Source organism: Astatotilapia calliptera, chromosome 12 (genome assembly GCF_964374335.1).
Source record: "Astatotilapia calliptera chromosome 12, fAstCal68.1, whole genome shotgun sequence".
Taxonomy (NCBI): Eukaryota; Metazoa; Chordata; class Actinopteri; order Cichliformes; family Cichlidae; genus Astatotilapia; species Astatotilapia calliptera.
The window spans coordinates 28,496-42,524 of record NC_137433.1 but is presented as its reverse complement, the minus strand read 5'-3'; the positions used below and the strand labels follow the sequence as shown (position 1 = coordinate 42,524).

The following is a 14,029-nucleotide window of genomic DNA, read 5'->3' as shown; positions in this document are numbered from 1 at the left end:
ATAAATAGTCCCGTTGTTTAGCAGAGATATGTTTATTATGATACAATGAATAAACGATCTTTCTGATGTTCCGTTGCACTTCGGGTTGAATGGAATATGGGATACATTTATAATATTTTGTATTGTCAAGTTGTCTTTGGGCCTCTAGCCTGTACTGCTGTTTATCCATGATAATTATTTTGGACCCTTTATCTGCCGGTTTTATTACAATGTTCTCATTCTCTTTCAGGTCCTTCAGCGCCTGTCGTTCCTCCCTCGAGAGCCCACCTACCCCACCCACCTGCGGACAGAAGGAATGAAATGACCGAATGTCCCTCCTTATCAGATCTCTAAGCGAGTCACTCAAAGCGCCCCACTCTGGTTCCCAAACAGACGGCTGAATAAAGGGCTCTCTGCAAAAGTCATCATTATCAAAATAATCTCTCAATTTTAAGCGTCTATGGTAATTATGTAAGTCACGTCGGAGTAGCTCCCGGGAGAAGCTGAATGGTTTTGGGCTGAAAGTGAGGCCCTTCTCCAATAAACCTAATTGTGCTGGTGATGGGACAAAAAGCCTAGAAAGGTTCAACACATTAGAGGGAGAGGACCAATCTAAATCTGGCAGGGGAACAGGAGTCTTTTCCTCAATCCGCTGCTCCGTGCGCGGCTCTGTCACTCCTCTAAACCCACGTTCAGTCGCAGGCTTTCACACCAGCAGTCAAAGATTTTTTTAGCAGTCTCACTTGTCCAATGAATACCATCAGCTATGGTATGGAAGTGTTGTTGTGCTATACAAGGTAAATAATTATAATGTGTACTGATGAAGTTATTGATCATAGTGAGATTTGTCTGTTGGAGTTTGGACAGTGATTTGGAAAAGTGGATGTGGGCTACAAAAATGTCCGCATTCGGAAAAACGGCTTTCGCCCCATTCACTACCTTACGTAGTTGTTTAATTGATGTCTTCTGGGGATCCTGGTCCTTATTGTTAAGGCCTACAGACAAAATCACCATTGCCGTACTTTCACACACCGGTGTCATTTCCAGCAGGTTAAAAAAGTGATAAAAATTCGCACCCGGGTAGCTCTCTACCTGAATCTGATCATTCTGGAAGGGGGGTATCCTATTTAAATTGGAGTCGCCCAAGAAAACTACAGGTTTGTCAATTTTAATTCTCCAATCCTGCAGTTTCCTACTAGGCCTCGCCCGATGGTAAGTAGGTGTATGGTAACCCCCCTCTGCGCTCCCCGTCCCCCCCCCCGCCTCGACCAGATCTCCCTTTCCCGTAATCCCGCGTCCACTATGAGACTCCCTCTGCTTTATTTGCCGCACGGTTTTGAACTCTGCCACCGAGCCCTCGCTCTCATTATCCTCCTCGCTAAGGTGGAAATTGCTCTTAATATTATAATAGTGGGGATCAGCGCGGTCAAATGAGTCACTGCTCAGATTTCCCGCCGGCTCCTGCTGTTGCAGGGCCTCAATCGTCATTTCACCCACTACCTTATCACCTGTTTCAGCAGAGGTTTGGATTTTTACTCGCTTTTGTTGTTGTTTCATTATAGGGTCCGGACCATTCGTCCGGTCTCCTGCGCGAGACGTGGAGCAAGAAACTGAAGGGGTGGCAGACTCAGATGGCAACCTGTTCGCGGCCGTTAAGGGCAAGTCACGGCGCACAGTATTTCTGGGACACATAGGGGGAGAGCACAAAGAGGCAGGCAGAATGTCATCGGTTTCATCTAAATCAACCACCACGTTTGATCTAATTCTGGCTGTTGTCTCCACCCTACTCCCACCCTCTCCCGTCTTCCCCCCATCTACATTTCTCCCCTTCGGGAGAGCTCCCGCGGTGGCCGGCGCACGGGCATTAACAGTCTGAAGCTCATTCAGCTCTTCTACAATAGTTTTCCTTTTTCCCAACGATAGATTTTTCTGATGGGAAACATTTTGTGTATTACTGCTACTAGCAGTCTGATTTTTAACCACTGTAGGTAAGGGCGGAAATTCATTATCATCTCTCAGATCAATCGGCACTACCCCCGATCTTCCCCCCCTCTGTACTGTATTCTGTTCCCGTGTGTGGCCGGCCTCCGAACGGGCCCCCCCTCCACCCTCTTCCCCTGACGATTTAAGCAGAGTTTCAACTGTTGACATTGTAGAAACACGTAAGCGAGTCCCGTATCTTTTAAAAGCCCACGTCTTTGCCACCTGAAATGACACCTCAGTCTTTCTAGTTTCTTTTAAAGATTCAATGATAGTGGCATAATGATCATAAAGAATATCTAAATTTTTAGACATCCAAGAGTCTATGTTTTGATCAAGTTGCCTCCTAACTTGTTCCGTGGGCACAGCCGGTTTTATAAAACTAGAGAGCCTGGACACCTGTTTTATCATACCCCTGGGGTATAAGCCCGTGTCGCGTGCTTCTTCGATCACACTTTTATGGTGTACTGTCTGTATTAATTTAAATATATTCTTCGCACTCTTCCTTGTGTCGGCATCAAGTGCACGCTTTAGTGCGGGAGCATCTTGTCCTCCTTGTTGTCTGACACGTCTCATGTTCGGGCGACCCCATCCCTCCCCATGCCTCGTCCCCTCCCGACCCCCAGCATGCGTAGCCAGACCGTCACCAGACAAACTTTCACCTAAGGTTTCAAAGTTATTGTTTTGTACCTTATATTTGTCAGTGGGGAGCTCACCTGAGTTTCTTTGTGTTTGTTGGACCACTCGATTCAGGCTCAGTGATCTCTGCCTCCTCCGTGCTCTTCGCTGGTGGCGTGGAAACGTCCATCCGCCATCCTGCATGTCGTTTTCTGGCAGTCGTGGCGTTTCCGACCGGTGTGCCTCCATCCTGGACCCGAAAAATATGGTAGTCCCACCGACCACGGGCGTCCCCGCGTCAGTGTCTGTTGGTCGGTGAAGACTCAAAAGACAAGAGGGTTTAGGTGCACAAACCGATGCCTCGCTCAGATCCAACGCCACCTCTCACTATCCGTTTAGAGTTCACGGTCACTTTGCTACAGGTGAATAAAAACTCCCCACTTTACAGTTGTAAAAAGTTTGTCAATTAAAATAGTCTTTCATGTGACTGGGCTAAACAAAGTTACTTGTCGCCCATCTCTGGAAGGGCTAAAAAAAAGTCGCCTTTCTTCCAATAAGTTTGGTCTAGCGTCCCTGACGTTTCGCGGAGTTACCGCTTCTTCAGAGGGATACATGCTACTAGGTGTCCGGAAGGAGCGAGGCATTTAAACACATTTCCTGGGAGATGCCCAAGTCCTGGGCCCCTCCCAGGATTGGTAATCATAGGTCACATGGGTTTCATGTCACCAAATCCCTCCCTAATAATAAAAGGTGTCCAGGCCTCTCTCTAAAAAAACAAAAACAAAATTAAAAAATGAGAATAAAAAAGCCCCATTTAAAATATCATATGAAATTGATAAAAAAAGAAAAAATTAACCATAGAAAAATGTAAAAAATATAAAAACAAAACCCATGACAATACAATTCAAAACCATAAAATTATTATTAATAATTTTTATGATTAACACATCCTCCTGCTGAGGATAGTTTAATAAAATATATGTGTACATATATAAAAAAAGACCTTATTTTTTAAGAAAGAAGGTGAACACAAAAAAATATCTCTGAAAAGCAAGGGGGATGAAAAAGAACAAAGCTAAGTTAAGACAAAATATAATCAAATGGGGATGGAGAAGAAAATTATAATAAAACTAGGTAAGGGAGTGGGGTCCGGAGGGAGTCTTAGGGCTGTCGCGGACCAGGGGGAGAACCCGACAACGGGTAACATCCGGAGCAGGAACGTGAAAAACAGGGAAAGAAAGGAAAAAGAAAATACATAAAAAAACTGCAAAAACTAAATAAACAATCAACCCATATTCACCTTCATTCCAAAACTAAAAAGGCTATGTAAGGCAACCCATAATGATAAGAATCCAATATTAAGAATGGCTTTTTAAGAGTAATTGAATCAACAATCAACGAAAACCACAACTTGAAAGGCTGCTTTTTCCTATTGCACTAGGACAGCCATTACACTCCCCAGTAAATGATGGGGGGAAGACATCACTATAACAATCAGGTGAATGGTCAGTCGGTCAGCAGAGGCCTCAACATAAATAGGAGGACAATTTAAGTTTTATTTCACGGCCACCTCAACCCAAATGCCTGGCATTTTTAGATATTAACTTCCCACTTAGGGTTTAAGTTTCCCAAATGCAGTTATCAACTGTTAATATTTCCCCCAAGATGTTAATTATAGGGTCATGCGGCCTGGGCAGGGTCATCTTCCCTTTTAATTCTCCATTTCTAATAATATCTGCCAAGCCAAAGTGGTTAGGTTTAGGGCCATGTGTCTAGTTAAGACCATCCTCCAAATTATCCACATTCTAGGGACTCTTTCTTTAAGGCAAAATGGTTAAGTTTAGGATCCAATGGCCTGGGTAGGCTTATCCCACAAGTTATACACAATGAAGATACGAATAAAGAAATTGTTAAATTCAGATTATTAGATCTTTTTGAAAAAAACAATTCAATGAACTCAGTAATCTCCATTTGTCCCAAGGAGATGCTGTTTTATGTTTCAAGGAGTAGTCAGTCTGTTTACTAAGAGGTCCTTTTTAGGAATCGTGGATGGATGTCAGATACAAATTCCTGGCACAGGCTAGTTAGGTGTTAGGAAACTATAGTTTAGATGTTTTTTAATTCAAACTTTGGTGCACGGTCCTAGGAATTACTGAAGCATCCCATCTCCACTTACTCCGCTCTTCTCCTTCTCTCCAGCATACTCCTCTTCTTCTTGGGTGCGTCTTGTACCTTCTTCCATATGTTGTCAAATCATAAAACCGTCCCCCAATGTCTTTATTCCTCCCAGGCCATAAGGCAGACTCATTGAAAGTTCCAGCACTGTCACCAATACTAAAAAAGGTCCCAAAGCCATATTTCTCCCATGACTCCCTGGAGGGGATGTGACCTCCAAGAGAAAGGGTTTTTTTCGTTTTTAATTTTCTTATTCATTTTCAACAATAATCACACTCCATGCAGTTAGTAATTATAACAAATCCTCACACTGTTAGTGTTACACTCTGTTCAAAACAACCTCCATGCAGTTCTGTCATGGGGGCTTATGGCAATCAGGGAAATATACTCCATATTGACAAGTAGTCTTTGTATTTTTTTTTTTTTTTTTTTTTTTTTTTTTTTTTTCGGTGACATTTTGCTTAGAAATACAAATATGATCTGTTCACAAAACTTCTATGTTATAAATCAAGCAACAAGTTTCCAGACCATTTTTTCTTTTTGAACTTTCTTTATTTCTCACCATACTTTCACAGCCTGACCTGTAATTCTAAGGATTCTCCCTCCCTCAGACATTGGAGTCTTAATTGATTATTCCAAACCATATACTGCATATACTTAATATTGACAACATCAAAGAAATACCAAATACTAAAAATTCTACACCCAAAACAAATTATTCAAAATAACCATCAACCGGAGAGTCTGTAGTTGTTTCTCAGACAGGCACATTCAGGCCTGTTGGTCTGTAAGTTTTCAACCTGTCAGTCCATATCCTCTCCATTCTCCTCCGCTGACCGACTGACCAGCCTGGATTGGCCTGTAGGCCCATGATGCTCAGGGCATCCTCTGTATGTTCCCTGAAGTGAATTGCCACTGTGGAGCGCGGTTGATCCGCCCGTATAGCATACAGGTGTTGCTGCAGGCGTGCTCTCAAACAGGCCCCAGTTTCCCCCACATACATTAATCCACAACGCCTACACCGTATCACATAAATCACATTTTTTACTTCAAGAGAAAATCTACCTGTGGTCGCCCAAGTGGCCCCACTGTGTGGATTGCTAACCATATGGCTATATGTTAAATAGCCTTTGAGTATATCAGGTGGTTCTTTTTCTCTCCCCCCCAGTTTGGCCCTAACCAAAAGGTCACCCAAGCTGGGATTCTTCCTAAAGGCCTTAATAAACCGGACCTCGAACGTACGGCCCCGAGCTTTCATATCATCAAGGTTTTGTTGTATACCGTCGAGAAAGGATTTGGAGCTCACGTGGAACGTGCTGACAAAGGGCAAGATGTTCTCCCCTTCAGCTTCATCCCTGATGGCGTTTGGCTCGAAGGGAGTGCCTTCATCATCCTCCCTGCGTGCTCTCTGAGAGCAGAGGTTTGAGAGGGTATTCTTATATACTCTTCTCAACATTGACCGTGAGTATCCCCTCCCTTTCAGGCTCTTGAACAATATGCGGGTAGCATTATTGAAATCCTCCCTTCTACTACATATTCTATGAAACCTCAATATTTGTGACTTTACAATTCCTCGGAACGTATGAGGTGGATGGTAACTTGATTTATGTAAAAGCGCATGCGTGTCGGTGGGCTTGAAGTAAACTCTCGTATGTAACCTCCTCCCTTCTTCCCCCACCTCCCCGAAAAAAACCGTCGTGTCTAAAAAGTTAATCTCAACATGGCTGTATTCATATTTTAGCTTTATTGATGGGTGATGTGTATTTAATATCTGTACAAACTGCTGGAAAGCATCCTCCCCGTGCGTCCACGCACCCACAATGTCGTCTAGGAAACGCAAATAAAATACCGGCTGTAGCGGGCATTTGGCCAGAGCCTCTCTCTCCCATTCGCTCATGTAAATATTCGCATAAGAAGGGGCATATCTTTGGCCCATCGCCGTGCCCTCCATCTGCAAATAGATTTTATCTTCAAACTGAAAGTCATTATTAACGAGGCATATTTCTAGCAGCTTTAAGATCTCCGCGTCCGGACGCGCAGCCTCTGGATATCGGCGGAAGATATTGCTGACTGCCCTCAGACCCATTTCCGTATTGATGTTTGTATATAAACTGTCAATATCTATGGTAAATAAAAATGCATTGGCGGGCACCGGCATAGAGCGGATAATATCCAAAAAGTGGTACGTATCCTTAAGATAGCTCGGGTGTTTATTAGACAGCGGTCCGAGAAACGAATCAATATACTGCGACACATTGTACGTAGCGCTACTACAATCCGACACGATCGGCCTCCCAGGTGGGACTTCAAATTTAACGGTCCAGGTGTCAGGGCTCTTATGGATTTTAGGCAGAAGGTAGAATAAGCGCGGGCGTGGATCATCAGGGCCCAATAAATAGTCCCGTTGTTTAGCAGAGATATGTTTATTATGATACAATGAATAAACGATCTTTCTGATGTTCCGTTGCACTTCGGGTTGAATGGAATATGGGATACATTTATAATATTTTGTATTGTCAAGTTGTCTTTGGGCCTCTAGCCTGTACTGCTGTTTATCCATGATAATTATTTTGGACCCTTTATCTGCCGGTTTTATTACAATGTTCTCATTCTCTTTCAGGTCCTTCAGCGCCTGTCGTTCCTCCCTCGAGAGCCCACCTACCCCACCCACCTGCGGACAGAAGGAATGAAATGACCGAATGTCCCTCCTTATCAGATCTCTAAGCGAGTCACTCAAAGCGCCCCACTCTGGTTCCCAAACAGACGGCTGAATAAAGGGCTCTCTGCAAAAGTCATCATTATCAAAATAATCTCTCAATTTTAAGCGTCTATGGTAATTATGTAAGTCACGTCGGAGTAGCTCCCGGGAGAAGCTGAATGGTTTTGGGCTGAAAGTGAGGCCCTTCTCCAATAAACCTAATTGTGCTGGTGATGGGACAAAAAGCCTAGAAAGGTTCAACACATTAGAGGGAGAGGACCAATCTAAATCTGGCAGGGGAACAGGAGTCTTTTCCTCAATCCGCTGCTCCGTGCGCGGCTCTGTCACTCCTCTAAACCCACGTTCAGTCGCAGGCTTTCACACCAGCAGTCAAAGATTTTTTTAGCAGTCTCACTTGTCCAATGAATACCATCAGCTATGGTATGGAAGTGTTGTTGTGCTATACAAGGTAAATAATTATAATGTGTACTGATGAAGTTATTGATCATAGTGAGATTTGTCTGTTGGAGTTTGGACAGTGATTTGGAAAAGTGGATGTGGGCTACAAAAATGTCCGCATTCGGAAAAACGGCTTTCGCCCCATTCACTACCTTACGTAGTTGTTTAATTGATGTCTTCTGGGGATCCTGGTCCTTATTGTTAAGGCCTACAGACAAAATCACCATTGCCGTACTTTCACACACCGGTGTCATTTCCAGCAGGTTAAAAAAGTGATAAAAATTCGCACCCGGGTAGCTCTCTACCTGAATCTGATCATTCTGGAAGGGGGGTATCCTATTTAAATTGGAGTCGCCCAAGAAAACTACAGGTTTGTCAATTTTAATTCTCCAATCCTGCAGTTTCCTACTAGGCCTCGCCCGATGGTAAGTAGGTGTATGGTAACCCCCCTCTGCGCTCCCCGTCCCCCCCCCCGCCTCGACCAGATCTCCCTTTCCCGTAATCCCGCGTCCACTATGAGACTCCCTCTGCTTTATTTGCCGCACGGTTTTGAACTCTGCCACCGAGCCCTCGCTCTCATTATCCTCCTCGCTAAGGTGGAAATTGCTCTTAATATTATAATAGTGGGGATCAGCGCGGTCAAATGAGTCACTGCTCAGATTTCCCGCCGGCTCCTGCTGTTGCAGGGCCTCAATCGTCATTTCACCCACTACCTTATCACCTGTTTCAGCAGAGGTTTGGATTTTTACTCGCTTTTGTTGTTGTTTCATTATAGGGTCCGGACCATTCGTCCGGTCTCCTGCGCGAGACGTGGAGCAAGAAACTGAAGGGGTGGCAGACTCAGATGGCAACCTGTTCGCGGCCGTTAAGGGCAAGTCACGGCGCACAGTATTTCTGGGACACATAGGGGGAGAGCACAAAGAGGCAGGCAGAATGTCATCGGTTTCATCTAAATCAACCACCACGTTTGATCTAATTCTGGCTGTTGTCTCCACCCTACTCCCACCCTCTCCCGTCTTCCCCCCATCTACATTTCTCCCCTTCGGGAGAGCTCCCGCGGTGGCCGGCGCACGGGCATTAACAGTCTGAAGCTCATTCAGCTCTTCTACAATAGTTTTCCTTTTTCCCAACGATAGATTTTTCTGATGGGAAACATTTTGTGTATTACTGCTACTAGCAGTCTGATTTTTAACCACTGTAGGTAAGGGCGGAAATTCATTATCATCTCTCAGATCAATCGGCACTACCCCCGATCTTCCCCCCCTCTGTACTGTATTCTGTTCCCGTGTGTGGCCGGCCTCCGAACGGGCCCCCCCTCCACCCTCTTCCCCTGACGATTTAAGCAGAGTTTCAACTGTTGACATTGTAGAAACACGTAAGCGAGTCCCGTATCTTTTAAAAGCCCACGTCTTTGCCACCTGAAATGACACCTCAGTCTTTCTAGTTTCTTTTAAAGATTCAATGATAGTGGCATAATGATCATAAAGAATATCTAAATTTTTAGACATCCAAGAGTCTATGTTTTGATCAAGTTGCCTCCTAACTTGTTCCGTGGGCACAGCCGGTTTTATAAAACTAGAGAGCCTGGACACCTGTTTTATCATACCCCTGGGGTATAAGCCCGTGTCGCGTGCTTCTTCGATCACACTTTTATGGTGTACTGTCTGTATTAATTTAAATATATTCTTCGCACTCTTCCTTGTGTCGGCATCAAGTGCACGCTTTAGTGCGGGAGCATCTTGTCCTCCTTGTTGTCTGACACGTCTCATGTTCGGGCGACCCCATCCCTCCCCATGCCTCGTCCCCTCCCGACCCCCAGCATGCGTAGCCAGACCGTCACCAGACAAACTTTCACCTAAGGTTTCAAAGTTATTGTTTTGTACCTTATATTTGTCAGTGGGGAGCTCACCTGAGTTTCTTTGTGTTTGTTGGACCACTCGATTCAGGCTCAGTGATCTCTGCCTCCTCCGTGCTCTTCGCTGGTGGCGTGGAAACGTCCATCCGCCATCCTGCATGTCGTTTTCTGGCAGTCGTGGCGTTTCCGACCGGTGTGCCTCCATCCTGGACCCGAAAAATATGGTAGTCCCACCGACCACGGGCGTCCCCGCGTCAGTGTCTGTTGGTCGGTGAAGACTCAAAAGACAAGAGGGTTTAGGTGCACAAACCGATGCCTCGCTCAGATCCAACGCCACCTCTCACTATCCGTTTAGAGTTCACGGTCACTTTGCTACAGGTGAATAAAAACTCCCCACTTTACAGTTGTAAAAAGTTTGTCAATTAAAATAGTCTTTCATGTGACTGGGCTAAACAAAGTTACTTGTCGCCCATCTCTGGAAGGGCTAAAAAAAAGTCGCCTTTCTTCCAATAAGTTTGGTCTAGCGTCCCTGACGTTTCGCGGAGTTACCGCTTCTTCAGAGGGATACATGCTACTAGGTGTCCGGAAGGAGCGAGGCATTTAAACACATTTCCTGGGAGATGCCCAAGTCCTGGGCCCCTCCCAGGATTGGTAATCATAGGTCACATGGGTTTCATGTCACCAAATCCCTCCCTAATAATAAAAGGTGTCCAGGCCTCTCTCTAAAAAAACAAAAACAAAATTAAAAAATGAGAATAAAAAAGCCCCATTTAAAATATCATATGAAATTGATAAAAAAAGAAAAAATTAACCATAGAAAAATGTAAAAAATATAAAAACAAAACCCATGACAATACAATTCAAAACCATAAAATTATTATTAATAATTTTTATGATTAACACATCCTCCTGCTGAGGATAGTTTAATAAAATATATGTGTACATATATAAAAAAAGACCTTATTTTTTAAGAAAGAAGGTGAACACAAAAAAATATCTCTGAAAAGCAAGGGGGATGAAAAAGAACAAAGCTAAGTTAAGACAAAATATAATCAAATGGGGATGGAGAAGAAAATTATAATAAAACTAGGTAAGGGAGTGGGGTCCGGAGGGAGTCTTAGGGCTGTCGCGGACCAGGGGGAGAACCCGACAACGGGTAACATCCGGAGCAGGAACGTGAAAAACAGGGAAAGAAAGGAAAAAGAAAATACATAAAAAAACTGCAAAAACTAAATAAACAATCAACCCATATTCACCTTCATTCCAAAACTAAAAAGGCTATGTAAGGCAACCCATAATGATAAGAATCCAATATTAAGAATGGCTTTTTAAGAGTAATTGAATCAACAATCAACGAAAACCACAACTTGAAAGGCTGCTTTTTCCTATTGCACTAGGACAGCCATTACACTCCCCAGTAAATGATGGGGGGAAGACATCACTATAACAATCAGGTGAATGGTCAGTCGGTCAGCAGAGGCCTCAACATAAATAGGAGGACAATTTAAGTTTTATTTCACGGCCACCTCAACCCAAATGCCTGGCATTTTTAGATATTAACTTCCCACTTAGGGTTTAAGTTTCCCAAATGCAGTTATCAACTGTTAATATTTCCCCCAAGATGTTAATTATAGGGTCATGCGGCCTGGGCAGGGTCATCTTCCCTTTTAATTCTCCATTTCTAATAATATCTGCCAAGCCAAAGTGGTTAGGTTTAGGGCCATGTGTCTAGTTAAGACCATCCTCCAAATTATCCACATTCTAGGGACTCTTTCTTTAAGGCAAAATGGTTAAGTTTAGGATCCAATGGCCTGGGTAGGCTTATCCCACAAGTTATACACAATGAAGATACGAATAAAGAAATTGTTAAATTCAGATTATTAGATCTTTTTGAAAAAAACAATTCAATGAACTCAGTAATCTCCATTTGTCCCAAGGAGATGCTGTTTTATGTTTCAAGGAGTAGTCAGTCTGTTTACTAAGAGGTCCTTTTTAGGAATCGTGGATGGATGTCAGATACAAATTCCTGGCACAGGCTAGTTAGGTGTTAGGAAACTATAGTTTAGATGTTTTTTAATTCAAACTTTGGTGCACGGTCCTAGGAATTACTGAAGCATCCCATCTCCACTTACTCCGCTCTTCTCCTTCTCTCCAGCATACTCCTCTTCTTCTTGGGTGCGTCTTGTACCTTCTTCCATATGTTGTCAAATCATAAAACCGTCCCCCAATGTCTTTATTCCTCCCAGGCCATAAGGCAGACTCATTGAAAGTTCCAGCACTGTCACCAATACTAAAAAAGGTCCCAAAGCCATATTTCTCCCATGACTCCCTGGAGGGGATGTGACCTCCAAGAGAAAGGGTTTTTTTCGTTTTTAATTTTCTTATTCATTTTCAACAATAATCACACTCCATGCAGTTAGTAATTATAACAAATCCTCACACTGTTAGTGTTACACTCTGTTCAAAACAACCTCCATGCAGTTCTGTCATGGGGGCTTATGGCAATCAGGGAAATATACTCCATATTGACAAGTAGTCTTTGTATTTTTTTTTTTTTTTTTTTTTTTTTTTTTTTTTTCCGGTGACATTTTGCTTAGAAATACAAATATGATCTGTTCACAAAACTTCTATGTTATAAATCAAGCAACAAGTTTCCAGACCATTTTTTCTTTTTGAACTTTCTTTATTTCTCACCATACTTTCACAGCCTGACCTGTAATTCTAAGGATTCTCCCTCCCTCAGACATTGGAGTCTTAATTGATTATTCCAAACCATATACTGCATATACTTAATATTGACAACATCAAAGAAATACCAAATACTAAAAATTCTACACCCAAAACAAATTATTCAAAATAACCATCAACCGGAGAGTCTGTAGTTGTTTCTCAGACAGGCACATTCAGGCCTGTTGGTCTGTAAGTTTTCAACCTGTCAGTCCATATCCTCTCCATTCTCCTCCGCTGACCGACTGACCAGCCTGGATTGGCCTGTAGGCCCATGATGCTCAGGGCATCCTCTGTATGTTCCCTGAAGTGAATTGCCACTGTGGAGCGCGGTTGATCCGCCCGTATAGCATACAGGTGTTGCTGCAGGCGTGCTCTCAAACAGGCCCCAGTTTCCCCCACATACATTAATCCACAACGCCTACACCGTATCACATAAATCACATTTTTTACTTCAAGAGAAATTCTACCTGTGGTCGCCCAAGTGGCCCCACTGTGTGGATTGCTAACCATATGGCTATATGTTAAATAGCCTTTGAGTATATCAGGTGGTTCTTTTTCTCTCCCCCCCAGTTTGGCCCTAACCAAAAGGTCACCCAAGCTGGGATTCTTCCTAAAGGCCTTAATAAACCGGACCTCGAACGTACGGCCCCGAGCTTTCATATCATCAAGGTTTTGTTGTATACCGTCGAGAAAGGATTTGGAGCTCACGTGGAACGTGCTGACAAAGGGCAAGATGTTCTCCCCTTCAGCTTCATCCCTGATGGCGTTTGGCTCGAAGGGAGTGCCTTCATCATCCTCCCTGCGTGCTCTCTGAGAGCAGAGGTTTGAGAGGGTATTCTTATATACTCTTCTCAACATTGACCGTGAGTATCCCCTCCCTTTCAGGCTCTTGAACAATATGCGGGTAGCATTATTGAAATCCTCCCTTCTACTACATATTCTATGAAACCTCAATATTTGTGACTTTACAATTCCTCGGAACGTATGAGGTGGATGGTAACTTGATTTATGTAAAAGCGCATGCGTGTCGGTGGGCTTGAAGTAAACTCTCGTATGTAACCTCCTCCCTTCTTCCCCCACCTCCCCGAAAAAAACCGTCGTGTCTAAAAAGTTAATCTCAACATGGCTGTATTCATATTTTAGCTTTATTGATGGGTGATGTGTATTTAATATCTGTACAAACTGCTGGAAAGCATCCTCCCCGTGCGTCCACGCACCCACAATGTCGTCTAGGAAACGCAAATAAAATACCGGCTGTAGCGGGCATTTGGCCAGAGCCTCTCTCTCCCATTCGCTCATGTAAATATTCGCATAAGAAGGGGCATATCTTTGGCCCATCGCCGTGCCCTCCATCTGCAAATAGATTTTATCTTCAAACTGAAAGTCATTATTAACGAGGCATATTTCTAGCAGCTTTAAGATCTCCGCGTCCGGACGCGCAGCCTCTGGATATCGGCGGAAGATATTGCTGACTGCCCTCAGACCCATTTCCGTATTGATGTTTGTATATAAACTGTCAATATCTATGGTAAATA

At 43.6% G+C, this 14,029-nt stretch overlaps 2 long non-coding RNA genes across 2 annotated transcripts; both read right to left on the bottom strand.

Moving 5' to 3' along the window:
* Positions 1-1,377: 1,377 nt before the first annotated feature.
* LOC145432310 (uncharacterized) lies at positions 1,378-3,196 on the bottom strand. The gene is made up of 2 exons (XR_013912597.1): positions 2,676-3,196; positions 1,378-1,660 (listed from the first exon to the last, which is right to left on the bottom strand). It is a non-coding gene; the product is annotated as an uncharacterized LOC145432310 (long non-coding RNA).
* Positions 3,197-8,520: 5,324 nt separating this feature from the next.
* On the bottom strand, positions 8,521-10,339 carry LOC145432325 (uncharacterized). Its single transcript, XR_013912614.1, has 2 exons — positions 9,819-10,339; positions 8,521-8,803 (listed from the first exon to the last, which is right to left on the bottom strand). It is a non-coding gene; the product is annotated as an uncharacterized LOC145432325 (long non-coding RNA).
* Positions 10,340-14,029: the final 3,690 nt, after the last annotated feature.